This window comes from Phaenicophaeus curvirostris, chromosome 12 (assembly GCF_032191515.1).
Source record: "Phaenicophaeus curvirostris isolate KB17595 chromosome 12, BPBGC_Pcur_1.0, whole genome shotgun sequence".
Lineage (NCBI taxonomy): Eukaryota > Metazoa > Chordata > Aves > Cuculiformes > Cuculidae > Phaenicophaeus > Phaenicophaeus curvirostris.
In genome coordinates this window covers 4,514,055-4,529,062 of record NC_091403.1, presented here as the reverse complement: position 1 = coordinate 4,529,062, position 15,008 = coordinate 4,514,055, and the positions used below count along the sequence as shown (strand labels likewise).

Sequence of the window (15,008 nt, the reverse complement as noted above, 5' to 3'; positions counted from 1 at the left end):
ACATCTACACATGAGAATGCTTTCTGAACATGATTACAAAGTGACCACACTTAAACTGGAAACATTTGAGTAATCTGTGGATATGTTACCCTTCTACAGATCCTGTTTGATCTCTCAGTGCTAAATAGGATTATTCTGGTTCTCAGGCTTTCTCAGACACTAAATCTGGAGTAGCTGCTGGCATGTAGCAGGCAGCATCATGTATGAGGTTGTCTGTCTTAAGATATAGTCTATCATGAGATTACTAGATACTGGGGAAAACTAAATCTGGGGGTGCTGCACTGCCAGTTTGAAGACTTTGGGTCACCTTGTAATTAGGCACTTTGTTGGACTTCAGGACTGCCTTAGTTATTTACTATCTCTGCTCCTGTGTTTTTAAATTTTAGGACAACTTTCCTTTCAGTTAGGCAGCAAAGTTTTTGAGTAAGCAGGATTATCTGAGATTTTACAAGTTGTTTAAACATTCTTAATTCTGGCTGGCTGTGAATAGGCTTATGCCAGATATGCAGAAGAGCTAATATTGCTGTTAAGACTTGAGGCTGCAAATTGGAAAAGGTTGAGAGCGCTGACCTGGACATTGGGGACGGTTCATGGTTTTGTCTGCAGTACTGGATGTGAGCGTAGTTCTGCAGCTGAAATACACTTGGCTGCATAGAAAGAACAATTCCGAGATAAGCTGGAAGGAAGTTTCTTTAGGGGAAGAAATTATTTTGAGGGATGTTTCGTAAACTTCTTTTGATTCTGTCTTTGTCCCCCTTTCTATGCCTTCCTTTCACAATGTCTTTCTAAATCTCTTCAGACCTTCCGAGGCCACACAGGTTTGTTGTTAGAGAACATCATCCAAGGTGCACTGGTGGATCAGCTACTGCTGCTGGGGAGCTAGAAAGGAGAGGTCAACTTTGATGCTGCTAAGAAAACAAGGTGTCACATTTGAGTTGGGGATCTCTGGGAGTGGCTTAAAACAGATGCATTTCATGCTGCAGGGCTGAACTCGAAGCACACCCTTTTTTTCAACAGACTAGGTTTGTGAAATTTAAAAGGACTGTACGGTTTTCAGAAGTCATTAGAGATTTCAGATAAATGGGCTTCCTGAAGGCTTTTGATCTTGAAGGGGCTTTTAGGTGTTTCTTAAGTCAGGTTGTACAGGTGTTTCAAAAACCTGAAAAACTTTAAAATGAAAGGAAGTCTGAAATCGAAGAGATGAAAGAAATCTGTTGTTGTGGAAGGAGAGAAATGGCAGGACTTTTAGCAGGTGTTTAATCTAGCTGAGGAGCTTTGCTGGATGAAGCTGCTGCTGCCTCTGCAGTGCTGGCAGCCCCTCTCCCTGCCTCCCCTGGGGCAGAGCCGTGCAGGACCACGGAGGACAAGTGCACAGGAGGTGTGAGGGGGAACGAAGTCATCAGTCAATCATTTGTTGCATATATTTTATCGTGGCCTCATACCCGGGTTTGTTGCAGCTGAATTTGAGGAGGGCCCAATGTTATTTCTCACTCTTTGCAAAATGTGGTAATTAATGAAAGGCAGGCTCAAACATAAAACACCCAAGTATGCCTTGTCTAAATAAACATTGCTAATTACATGGAAGTACACAAGTTGTCTGCCAGAAGGATGTGTTTTTCAGGACCTGATTCCAGATGGTTCTTTCTAGACCGTATAAATATATGTATTTAAAAACTGGTAACAGAGATGACTGTAGAATGAACGGAAAACTTACATTAAAAAACCACCTAGCACACGTACCAATGCAATTTAGGCTGAAAAATTATTTGAGTTCAGTTTATAAAAGTGATATTTCACATATACATATGCACACATGGATTCTGTGCCTTTATACCCCACCGATTCAACCAAGCTGTGTATCTCCACCTCTGCCGGGGTGCAGAGCAGCATCACAGACTCACTAGGTTGGAAAAGACCATTGAGTCCAGCCATTCCTATTTACTCCTAAACCATAGTGTAACGTGTCAGGGGAAGACCAGCTCGAGGTCCTGGCATTAGATGAATGGAAACATAGCTTAAAAATCCCACAAAAAGTTTACTTAAACGTTTAGAAAGCAGGAAAATGTTTGCTGAGATGTATAGAGTAGCGAATGGTTGGACTCGATGATCCGATGGGTCTTTTCCAACCTGGTGATTCTATTAATATCTAAAGCCAGAATTCTGCAGTGCAGAATACAGAGTGCTTTAGTTCTTGGGTTGCTTGGCATGAAACATTAGTAGTTTTAGCTTCATAGAAAAATAGATTTGGATGGGAATTTCCACGACCTGAGACAGCAAAAATGATGTAAGCCGTCCTGACAGATTTTAACCTGTAAATTGCCAGTGATGGTTGTGCCGCTTATCTGTCTCCAGTTTTTCAAAGGTTTTCTGAGTCTCGGCTCACCTTTTGCTACAGTTTCAGTCCATATATTTTCTACTCTCAATAGAAAAGGATGAACTGCAATTTTCAGAGCCGATTTTTGAGCTTTTTCCCTAAATGTGGCGGTGTCTCTCGCGTTCATTTGTGGACCACTGAGCTCTTCCCAGCTTCCCTTTGCTTGGACTTGTGGATTATTCCTGTTTCTGGAAGAATGAATTTGTCTTACGGCTTTACAGCTTAAAGGTCTGTTGCCTGTGTGGGAAGTCTGTTTGGTGAAGATGAAGCAAGGCTGTACATTGCAGGAGGTCATTTGGAGGTGGTAGGTGAAATATCTCTGTGCTTTGGTGTGACCCTCGATAATGCATTGGCAGAGCTTTGATATGAAAAGCTCAGATTGCTGCTTTGGGCCAGCTGTAACCAGTCCATGTCACCATTCATCAGTTTTAGGGTTTCAGAAGGGAACAGGGCAGATTAGGAGAGAGCAGCACATGAAATTCTTGTCTTCGGGCAGCTTTTTGGTTCTTGTGACTGGTTTCCATAGCAGGAAAATACTCAGCTTTGGTTAAACCAGTTACGTGTGACTTTGTTGTTACGCTGTAAGACGGTTCCTGTAGTTCACAGCAGCGTTCAGCAGTGTAAAATCTACTGTTGCCAGATAGCAAGTGGGTGTAATCATAGAATCATAGAATAACCAGCTTGGAAGAGACCCACCGGATCATCGAGTCCAACCATTCGTATCAAACACTAAACCATGTCCCTTAGCACCTCGTCCAGTGTGCTTGTGCAGATAGGAACCACTCCAGCAGCTGAAGGGCAGCCGGCAGCTTTCCTGCCTCGTCATTCCCACTGGCGTGTGTTCCGCTGCCTGGTGAACTGATTCGCTGCACCAAAATAATTTGCTGGCCCCAGACATTCTTGTGAACCCTGCTGACATCTCAGCACGATGGGAATGGTTGGACTCGGTGATCCAGTGGGTCCTTTCCAACCTAGTGATTCTATGATTCTGTGATTCTATGCTCCAGAGTAGGAAATGAGATTGTCTTCTGCACGCAGCCGGTAGTTAGAGGTTTGTGTGTTATTATTACTAAATATGAATTTGTATTTTGAGCTGAAGATCCCAGCGTATGCTAGGGTTCCTCTCGTCCAAGGCCACCCACCTTTGGGAAAATGAGTTAAGCAGGGATTTTGCTGCCAGAGCTATCCAGATGATCCCACAAATGTGTCCAGGGAATGTGGTGAAAGCATGGGTGCTTGCGTGCCACGTGTGCCCTTTCATTAGCAAAAGGATCTCATAATCCCGGTGCTGATCAAATCATCTGTGCAACAGCAACGCCTCGTGGCAGTTCTTCTTTCTTTTTCCAAAACTCTACGTCTGTACAACAAGAAGAATGGTTCACGGCTGCCACGTGGAGAAAGGTTGTGGCAAGGAAGGATTTAAAATTTTGTAGGAGCGAGGGATATCCCTGGGGAGTGTTTGTAGTGAAAACCTGGTGATTGCTCCCCAGCAAATCCCACGAGCTACTTTCTGAAGTGAGGGAGAGGTCGCATGAGTTCCTATAAAAACTCATTTTATCCCTATAAAAAAAAATAATAAAAAATAAAGTTGTCATGTTCTTTTCTGTTTTCAAGGGCAGCTAAACACCTCGTTTCTCTCCAACATCCTTCCACATCTCCAGCTGTCTGTAGGCCACTGAGGTGCAGAATCGCTCCATCCTCAGCTGCTTTTAACTGATAATAGTTGATCGCTGCCTTTTGCAAAATGGCCTGCAGTACATTTTCTTTCTCTCGCCCTTCTGCTGGCTTGCTCTGTTTGCTTTCATTTTGATTTATGGCTCTACACGTGGGTATGTTAATGGAAAAACCTTGAAGGGACAGATTGTGTATGCTCAGACAGCCACTTCAGGAAGAGCATGCGTTTAGCTGCTTAGATTTCCATGTATGAACAGCATTAGGGCTCCGTGGAGCAAGTGGGGCGTGCGTTTAATGTAGTAAATGTCTTTCCTAACCTGTCACGGTTCTCCTTTTTTTCATTTGAGCATATGCTCTGATGGAGGCTGTTGATTCAGCGAAAATAATGATACCCAGTAGAGCTGATCAAGTGCTCCAGAAATAGTTTATCACATAAATTATTCAGTGACTGTTGCTGATTCTTATCACATAATGTGTTTGATCACTCGGAGGTTGGTGTGCTGCTGCGCAGGAGTTTGCTGAGGGGGCTTTTCTGCTTCGCTCACCTTTGGTGCAGGGTTCCAAGGTTCCCTGGGCTTCTTACAGGCAGTACAGGTGGGGAGGTAAGAGCTTGGGGGATCTCTTAGAGGCTTGAAGTCCTCTTAAAACAGTTCCAGTTAGAGCCCTCCAGCTAGTGAAATCACAGAGAGTCCCTGTGAGCCGCATGTTAAAGATGTTACCGCTCATTTTTACCCACCGGTTGGATGCCACCACGTTCAGTGCCAGTAGAAGAGAGCACTGAACGTGCACTGGGTGGAGGCTTCAGGTCACTGGGCTGTGCTGAAGCTGGGCTTGCACAACCTCTGGGGCTGACGGAGGTGTGGGAATGGAAGGTAACCTCCAGCAGAAGCCAGCAGGTCCTCTGGTTGTTGAGGGAGTGGGCACCTGGCCATAGGTTGCACACAGCTCTGCCAGGCTACAAACCAGTTCTCATGCACTCCAGTAACTCATTTGTGCCTGTTGCCAAAGCAGCTGTAGAGTCAGGAAATTTAGGTTTGGAAGTGTGTTTGGGTGAAGAGATAATGTGTCTCATGCTTTTCTACACAAAGTTCATTTGCTGTCTGATGTGACACAGTATTTATGTCAGGGCTTCTGGGCTTTGCTATTCTTTTATTATCTGAGCCAGGTAAGTTGTTCAATTTAATGCTTACGTTAATTAAACCAGCATAAACCTATGATACTGATAAATGGATTATATATTAGATACCGAGGGTGCTGCGTAAAACTGCACTTGTGAAAGATAATGGAAGATCTTTCTTCTGTGGTTGTCCTTGTCACCTGTCCAATTTGACACGATCTGCCCATGGGAACAGCCTTTTCCCTTCCCTAGTGCTGGAGTTGGCTTGCTGGGGATATGCAACATCAAAACACTTTCTGATGGTGGTGGGTGGCTTGGGTGTTCGTCTTGGTAAAGGCAGGGAGTAACAGGGATGCGTACGTTGGGAGCGGCAGAGAGACCCTCAAGACTTGAATATTTTTTTTTTCTAGGGAAATCTTTCATAAAATGGTTTGAGTTGGACAGAACCTTAAAGCCCATCCAGTTCCAGCCCTGCTGCCATGGGCAGGGACACCTCCCACTAGGTCAGGCTGTCCAAAGCTTCATCCAGCCTGGCCTTGAACCCCTCCAGGGATGGGGCAGCCACAGCTTCCCTGGGCAACCAGGGCCTCCCCACCCTCGTCGTGAACCATTTCTTCCTAATGTCTAATCTAAATCTGCCCCCTTCCAATTTAAAGCCATTCCCCCTCATCCTATCACCACAAGCCTTTGTAAAAAGTCCCTCCCCATCTTTCTTGCAGCCCCTTCAGGTACTGGAAGGTCACCAGAAGGTCTCCTTAGAGCCTTTTCTTCTCCAGGCTGAACAATTCCAGCTCTCTCAGCCTATCCTCGAATGGGAGGTGCTCCAGCCCAGTTGAATTGCGTTGGAAATATCTGGCTTACGTCTCCTCTCATAGTTGGCTGCTAGGCAGCGCTTTTACTGTGTGAACATCTATGGTGAAAATCCCAGTTTGAGAAGTGGAAGAAGATCAGATCTACAGATCTGTCTGGGATGATAACTTGCCTGTGCTTGGTCAATTTGCATTGCAGATGTGGTTTCCTCACCCAGCAGAGGCTGGGAGGCTGCTCCCCGCAGTCACCTCGCAGTCCCCACACCCGTCTTTGGTCTTTGCCTGTTGCGCACCACCTTGTCCCTCAAGCACCACAGCTTCTTGAAGCAGCCTCTGCAGTATTTTAACCCAGTGCTTCTTGGGATTGTGAGCAGCCAAAGAAGCCAGTTAAGCCCTGCTCTGCCAGCCCACCACTGTTTCCCTGGTGCTGAGATGCTTCTCAGTTGATGTCTGGTGGAAATGTTGGTTTCTACAGTATTTTAGATACATCCACTCTTGCATTATTTTTGAAACAGTTATTAAGGAGATATGGGCTCCCTTAGGTCCATGAAGAAAGGTTCTGGGAAGCAGAGAACGTGAAGCCACAATTCTAGCCATGCTCCAGAATGCTGTCATTGACATGCGGAGCTTAGGAGTCACCATAGACAGTATCACCTCCCCTAATGCTGTTCTTCTCCATGGCCACATTTCACATGGAAGAAGAGGGGACAGGAGGCTTCCCTGGAAGGGGTTTGAGATGCTCTGTGGTCTGAAGGCTCCGTTTCACTGCTTAGGAGCAGCCTCAGGGAACTTGTTCAGCTGGGGACCTGCGAAGAAGCCTTTTCCCAGCCTGGTCAGTACTTCTGCTGCCGTTGTGGTGGGAAGCTGTGGGGTGAAGGACGGGGCTGTTCTTGTAGTGGGTTGGTGTGGGTGTAGTTTCATAGTGTGGGCACTTGCACGGCAATGTTCCCCACTCCACCCTTGACTTATTGTCCTCTCTTCTAGAAGCGAGTGGAACTTCCCCTCATGGTGATGCAACTGCATGTGGGACTCTGCTAAGCAGGTCTGCACTTAAAGCAAACACGAAACTGATTTTATCTTTCTTGCTTTTAATATTAAGACCTAGATCTGTTCCTCAGTTAATGAAGCCCCATAAAAAGTTCTGTCACTGATGCCCAAGGGGTAACCTGGTGAGAGGGAGATGTCACCTGCCGCTGCTGCCCAAGTGGAATGAACTCCACCTTCCTGCAGAACCAGGCAGGGTTTTTTTTCATCTTCTTGCTGAGGGATCACCCCTAGATTAGGTGGACCTGATGGCAGACAGACCTCACAGTGAGAGCTCTTTGTGCTGCTCATACCGTCTCGTGCACAAGGAATTTAGCAAATTATTTGGAGAAGGAAGGATTTAAAAGTTGCAAGCCATGAGCTAAATTTCTCCTAGTGTTACTCCAGTGCCGGTAACCACCACCTGTCACCTGTCTCTTGCCTCCTAGAGAGTAGGATTCAACCTGCTCTTAATAAGTTGGCCTGTGTAGGGTGAGCAAGGGCGAACTGCAGCCTGTGAGAATGTTTTGTGCACCCAAATGTGACTGAAGGTTCAGCTCGGTGCCGTGTTTTCTTTAGGGTCAAAACCTTTTAACAAAACAGACCAGAGCTGCTTGACTATTCCTGATCCAACTGCATTAACTTTCCCTCATGCTGATGTGCTGATAGATCTTCCTGTGAGGTCACAGTGTGAGTGGGAGTACCGAAACAATCACAGCTTATTTTTAAAAAAATCCTTTGAAAATAGGAAAATTTGTTCTTGAACTGAACTCCTTCATGGGTGAACTGTATTGTTCCTCAGCATCTGATAACATTGTAAAGCAGCAGGGAGGGTCACTGTCCTTGCAAGCCTGTGTCTGAAGAATCTGTCTCCACCCTAAGACCAGGGCGAGGAGTGTCAGAGAAAGGAGGTGCTATGTTTTTGGTAGAGGTTCCTCCATGTAATTACATTTTCTGCTGAGACAAATTGCTTGTCATGGTCAAATCTGAACAATTCAGTTAGTTTGGGGTTTTTGCTTTGTTTTTCCCTCTAGCCTTGTGGTCTTGCATGGAAGCAGATCTGAGGCTGTTTCAATATTGTTTACTTTGGCACTTTATCGTGATTCTTCTTGATCTTTCCTCCTGCCAGTGAAGTGATGCTTAAGTATCTGTCCCATGGCAAGCGTTCAAGCGAATTGTTAGGGTGAATTTGTTGCTAATAGCTGAGGAGACTATGCTAGACCACCTCAGCATCCTCAGGGCAGTGGTCTCCCCTATAGCCAGCAGTGATAACAGTCTATCCTTGAGACTGCTAACTGCCAGGTAAGCTTAGAGGAGCAGCTCACCGTGCCAGTAATCAGTGTGCCGTGGTGAGTTAAAATAGCTGCCAGTCTGGGGATGCTTGAATAAGAACGGTGCTAGGAACCTAGGCCACCTTCCCGCTGCGCGGATCATAGAATCAATAGGTTGGAAAAGACCTTTTGGATCATCGAGTCCAACCGTTCCTATTAACCACTAAACCATGCCCTATAGCACCTCATCCACCCGTCTTTTAAATACCTCCAGGGATGATCGTGTGCCAGGCGAGCCGCTGCAGAGGGATCCAGCATCTGTTGAGGAACCGTGGCTTGAAAACGGAACTGCTTGCAAGACTGAAGTTTACAGGACAAGGTGTGAAGTACATAGGCAGACATCATGGTAAACGTCCAAGGACAAAGCTCGCACTCCAGAAGGTATGTTATTCTGTGCAATTTATTTCCAAGATGTTACTCTGAGCAGGATTTTATTTTTTCTTCTCTTTTAGTAGTGGAACGAACACCTTTCTTTCATGTGAATGTACTGTACTGGGCAAAAAGGAGCTACCTCTCTGGAGTGATATGAATCTGGGTGCTGCCAGGCTTTTCATTGTCGTGGTAGGGTCACAAGTGGCATGAAAATATGATGCTATTCTCCATCCTTGACTTCAGCAATAATTGCAGCATCCACCAAGGACTGTGGCTGCTGCCATTCATCTGCGATAGGCAGTGACTGCAAGGCCATTCCAGATCGGTTACACACAGGTAACTTAACCCCTCAAGAGAAAGGGGAAACTAACTTGAACTTGAGAAGGTCACGTTGTGTTGCTTCTTTGGTTTCCCAAGCCAAAGCCCACTGGGTACTGCTGGAAGACCTAGGCAAAGCTAAAATTAAGTCGGTCAGATAAATATTTATAGTAGATACGTTAGGATGTAATCCTCAAGGGGTCTGATTGCTCTCTCTGTGCTCCGAAACGTACTAAAGGGGAAATAATAGCGCTATAAATACTGTCATATGTAGCTAGGTCATTACATTAGGGATGTTTATGGTCGTTCTCTAGGGGCTGGAGTTGCAGCAGTGAAAAAATTAACATGGAACTGTAAAACCGGTGGAGGGTGATCCCTTTGCATATGATATTTGGGTTGTGAGGCTTCAGTTACGTGATGATTCATCATTACAGTAGCAATCAGGTTTAAAGTCCTTATATGTGCAAGTCCTGGCAGTAACCAGTGCAGAGTTTTTACAGGCTGACCAGACCATTTTGTTGCAGATTTCTTTGGAGAAGCCAAGGCCAGCAGCTCTTTTGTGTAATTTGCGGTGGTTTTTATTTAATTTCTTTTTCCTTACGATAGAAAATAGAACAGTGCACAAGAGTTTGAGGATTCAGACAAAAATAATAAAGTTATGTTATTTTTCAAGTGTCAGTGATCCACACCAGACATCTTCCAAAGTACTTAATAGCTATAGTAGTAAATAGTAAATTCATTTCTTTGATTTGGTTTAGTGCTTCCCTTTTTAGGAGCAAAGTGGTGAGCTGCTACATATGTGCCTCCTCTGGAACAGGCTGCTCCGATTCAGTGATAAAGTGGGTAGAGTTTGCAAGAATTAAGAATGGCTTGCCCAGAAAGTAAAAGGACCTAACATTCATAAAGCCAATATCCTCAGCTGCTGTGGGAAAAACTAGGAGGTGAATGTTCTGCTTCTTTGGCCAGGAAGTTCCTGGTATTTCAAGGTCTTTCTGGGAAATGTTTAGCTTTTAATTGCGCCCGATGATGCCCTCATGGAGGGAGGGAGGGAGGGTGACTCCCTGAGCTAGGGATGCTGGGGTGCGTGTGCCTCCTGCCTGCAGCTGCACAAGCCTTTCTGCTTGTTTATTGGGAAGCCAGAAGAGTCAGGAGGGAGTTGTACAAAGCGACGCTTGCTTTATTTTCCAAGGGGGAAGGTGGCATATACGCAGGGACTCTTAATCTGTCCTCTTTCTGGTCTGGTAACTTGAGCCCATGTTATCTCCTCAACGTCTTTTAGTCTGTACTTGTTAGACCCTAGCAACCTTGCTGCTTTATTTCCTATTTCTCTGCAGTTAACTCTGAAATTAATTTTCTACAGTGTTGCCGTTTTGGATAAGCATTTTTTATCCTCCGTGTGACACTAATCCTGAAATACACCTGTCTAGCTGCTCCACGCATAGTGTTTTACCCTATGCAGGCAGTACCTGGGGTATATTTAGGGTTATAACTATATTTAGTATGTCATACTGAAACATCTCACAGCAAAAGGTCTGAGGCGTGGGGATTTCGGCTTTTGAGTATCAACAGCAAGCTGAAACTTTCCCCTGCATCCTCGGTGTTTGGGCTACATAAACAGCAAAAAATTGGTTCTGCTAGGATTTATATTATCACTCTGTTGATTTTCAGCTTCTTTGTGACAACAGGAGCTCTGGAAGAGGAGGAAAATCTCTTTTCTTTGCTCCATCTAGTCACAAATAGGTGGAAGAAGTGGACAAAGTGGGCTGTGAGCTGTATTCTGGGCTGGGATTCCTGCAGCCTTCACTGGTTGTCCCAGTGTATCTGGATATGTGTGTGATTGTTATCGTGATGGAGAAGGACCTTGTAACAGGAACCATTCAACTTGTGCTCACCCAGAAAGAGAATTTCATTTCCCTGCTGTAAATTACGCTTGGCACAAGTTTTATCTAGTTCCATCATCCATCTTCACACCTAACTTCCTACACTCTTTTTACTTTGACCTTTGTTTTTGGATCTTTCTCTTGTGGTTGCTTATTGTGTCGAACGGGCGGCTGCAGTCACTCCCCAAACACCTGCTGAGCCTGGAAATTTTATCATAGATCAGTCAGCATCACATGGTGGAACTAGATTATACTGAAACAAAATCTTCTTTAGTTCTCTATTTTCTGTTTTTCCCAGGTGGATGGCTGAAAATAGCCTTGTTCAAACAGACCTCCCACAGAAGCCTGTATGAGACTGGCAGACGCGGGAGATTGAATAAGTGCTTCATGATTTGGTTTTGACTTAATAGTTCGTCTCAGCAGTTGAAAAGAAAAAAAAAAAAAAAGAAACAAAACCCACTACCCTCTCTTCACTGAAGAGCTTTCAACTTTGTGCTTGACAACTGCATTTATGTGATCATGCAGAAGAAAACTGATTTTCATGCAATTGACTTCTAATATCAAGCCATAAGGCAGTCTGGATTCTGATCCCAGAAGACCTTACCTAGCACTGGCTGCTGGCTGCAGCACACAGAGATTTCTTGTGAATAATTAAGTCCCTGAGGAGCATCAATAGCTGGGCAACCCACGTTTAGATAAGAAGGAACTGTAGGTGATGTGGCAGAATCACTTTGAAGAATCTGCTGTCTCTTTAAAGCACTTTTTAACTGAGGGCAGATGTCTATCCAATCTTCCTCTTGACGATTAAATTCAGGGCTGAAATTGCTGCTGCTGTAAAGCAGCAGAGCTTCAGGAGTTCCAACCCTTCCTGAGCACTTCGTCTTGTTGCCCCAGTCGTCTGGTGGCTTGGTGCACGCTGAGTCTGTGATCAGGTACGCCCCAAAGTACCTCAGATCTGAAGTGCTCTCCCCATTCCTGGCTGCCTTTAACTACAGGTATGAGGGAAAGAGCTGGAGTCAATCCTTTTTTGGCAGGTGCAGCCTATTCCCATTCCTTCTCCGGGCAGCCCCATGCTCAGCGCCCACGGACACAGTGTTTATCAGGCTTCCCTGAGTATGTACTCACAGGGGTTGCTTAGCCCCCCTCCACACATCGAACTGTTGTGTTTCAGAAGAGCTATAAACACTCCTCACAGCTTTTGCCACAGCTAATGGGAGCTGCAGGAAGAGCTCAGCAATCATTGAAATCAAGCCTTCCATTGCACCCTTGGGTGGAAAGGAATTGGCTTGTCCTGCCACAAACCTTTAAAAGCCCTGGTATTGCAGTGGAAATGGTTTGTAATAGCAGGAATAAATTCATTAATAAATTTCTCCTTTCTTGTCCAATCACTAATTTAGTAAGGTTCCAGCGTTATCCTCTGCTGCACGTGGCTGGTGCTCGAGCTGGGGAAAAGCAGCTCAGTGCTTCGGGGATCTTGGTTGTATCACGTTTCTGGGGAAAAAACGCTTCCTAGCTCATTTTGGTATAGATGGGGTAACAGATGTTCCTATTTACTAGCTTGATTAGCAGCTTGTTACCTTCTGGAGTACAGGCTGTACATAAAGAATAGCAACTGTAGTGTTTTAGGAAAGTGAGACTAAAGAAAAGTCCAGAGAAGAGCAACGAAGCTGGTGAAGGGGCTGGAGAACAAGCCTTACGAGGAACGGCTGAGAGAGCTGGGGGTGTTTAGCCTGGAGAAGAGGAGGCTGAGGGGAGACCTCATTGCTCTCTCCAACTCCCTGAAAGGAGGTTGTGGAGAGGAGGGAGCTGGGCTCTTCTCCCAAGTGACAGGGGACAGGACAAGAGGGAATGGCCTCAAGCTCCACCAGGGGAGGTTTAGGCTGGACATTAGGAAAAAATTCTTCACGGAAAGGGTCATTGGGCACTGGCAGAGGCTGCCCAGGGAGGTGGTTGAGTCACCTTCCCTGGAGGTGTTTAAGGCACGGGTGGACGAGGTGCTGAGGGACATGGGTTAGTGTTTGATAGGAATGGTTGGACTTGATGATCCTGTGGGTCTCTTCCAACCCGGTGATTCTATGATTCTTTATCTGCTTTTCTATGATACTTTATCACCTGCTGCAATCCCATTGCAGCCTTGCCTAACCATCACCGGGGTTATTATGGAATTTGCTCTGGCAGGAGGCAGAACTTGCTGTTTGGTCGGTCACAGTGGTGGGGTTCGTGCAGCATGAGTGGTGACCAGCCTTCCTGCTTCACTACGCAGCACAGGGTTGACAAGATGTTGTTCTATAATTAAGCTGTAAGACAAGGCACGCTATGCGTTTCTGAAACTGTTGAACTGAAATACGCTGCGGGTCATGGTAGCTGTGAGGCAAAAGGAGAAAGTGACTCCAATATAATACTCATCTGCCTGCAGCGTTTTTATAATAATCACGCTTATTGCTGAGCACTTAGCACTCTTCATCTTCAAAGCACCTTGCAAACATTAACTAATTCATCAGCACAGCAGCCCAGTGAGGGCGGTGAGACCAGGGATAGAACGTTTGAGGCAGAGTGGGCCCTCAGGAGAGAATTAAGTGGGTAAGATAGGTAACGCTTTATTGCACGACCCTTTTTGCGTAAGGCAAAAACGTGAAGTGAAATGTATGATTTGGATGAATGAATTTCTTGTGTTTTACCCGGGTAGGGAGAGGACACCTGTTCCAGGAGACTCCGAACCATCGAGGACCCTGCAGCGTCACCTTCCCAGGCTGTTTCTGCAGGTTTGTGCACGTCAGAGCTGTTTGATAACGCACATCTAGAAAAGCCACAATGTCAACAGGTCTGTTTGTAGAACGAGGCAGCAACTTCCATTGAATTCTGTCGTTTTCTGACTTAGTAGAACACTCTGCTTTCACTTTACGAGAATAGCTGAAGTCTCCTGACTTTAGGAGTGACCTATGCATGACATCTCAGCTTGAGAGAGGGGAAAGTAGAGCAGGACTGGTGTTCTTGGAAGAGGTGGGAGTATTCAGTTATTTATGGTTAAGTCTTTTGAAAGAAATGAAACTGTACTATACCAGAATACTCATTATGTCTCACCTGTTTTTTTATCCTCTCCTAAAAAAAAAAGTTAAATGTGTAATCAGGAATTTCAGAGGAGATGTTTCTTCTGTCAGCTTGTTTTTGTGGGGTCTTGCTTTTAAAAACTAGAAAGATATAGGAGATTGGTGGTGTTTTCAGAATCGCTCATCCTTTCGAAATATGGAAAGATGCTGTAGAGCCTCTCCAAGAGGCAACAGAGCCCTCTGGGAACGGATGGCAGAGCTTTATTGGCATTGAAGCCTTGTGCCGTGTTACTTTCACAAGTGGAAATCAACTCCAGAGCAAAGTAGTTTTCCCTTAACGATTTCTGTTTGTGCTAAATTAGCGCTCAGGCTGTAGGACTAGGGCTCTGCCACGTGCAGCGCTGCAGGCATGACTTGGCTTTGGCCAAGAAGATCTGCCAGCTGTGCCTGCTTCGGGTACACCTTCTTTTCACGATCCACGTTTGAGGGGAAAGCATCAAATCTCTTTCTATTTGTGTGACTGCATTGCTGCCATGTCCTTTATTGGGATTGACCTTAAATTCAGCTTCAAACAGCACCTTGTATACTACAATGCTGGGCCAGGTGCAGTGCAGGGAGCACAGGTAAGGGTTCTCTGCTGCTGGCTGAAGTCTGGGTATGGTGTATCTTGGCCCTGCCAGTCCTGGCACTGTTGCCGCTCTGCTCCAAACCGGTGGAGTGATTTCTCTAAAAGGTGTTGATGTGGGAATGCACTGTTGTTGGGTGGGAAATATGGGGGTCGTCCTGATTTAAGGAAAGTTCTGAAAAAGTCACCTCTGGTGGGCAAAAAGAGGAGAGAGAGCAAGGACAGGTGTACACGTGAGAGAACTCGGTGTTTCACAGCTGATCCTGTCACTCAGGTTTATGCTCTTAACTACCTGTGTGGACATAATTATTAGTGAGTATTTACAGTTAAACATTGAAGAGGTGGCTCTTCCAGTCTAATAAAACTGAAATCTCAGTCGCTTATCATGCCCAACACTTAACAAGCCCTTTAGCCCTGGGTTCTTTACAAAAGTGAAGG

At 45.4% G+C, this 15,008-nt stretch overlaps 1 protein-coding gene across 1 annotated transcript in view; it reads left to right on the top strand.

Moving 5' to 3' along the window:
• The window catches only part of LEO1 (LEO1 homolog, Paf1/RNA polymerase II complex component), a 29,600-nt gene extending 17,535 nt beyond the window's left edge, over window positions 1-12,065 (top strand). The window contains exon 13 of the transcript XR_011338236.1: window positions 11,197-12,065. The gene's annotated coding sequence lies outside the window, so the exon portion shown is untranslated. The remainder of the gene's footprint in view (window positions 1-11,196) is intronic.
• The last annotated feature ends 2,943 nt before the right edge of the window (window positions 12,066-15,008 follow it).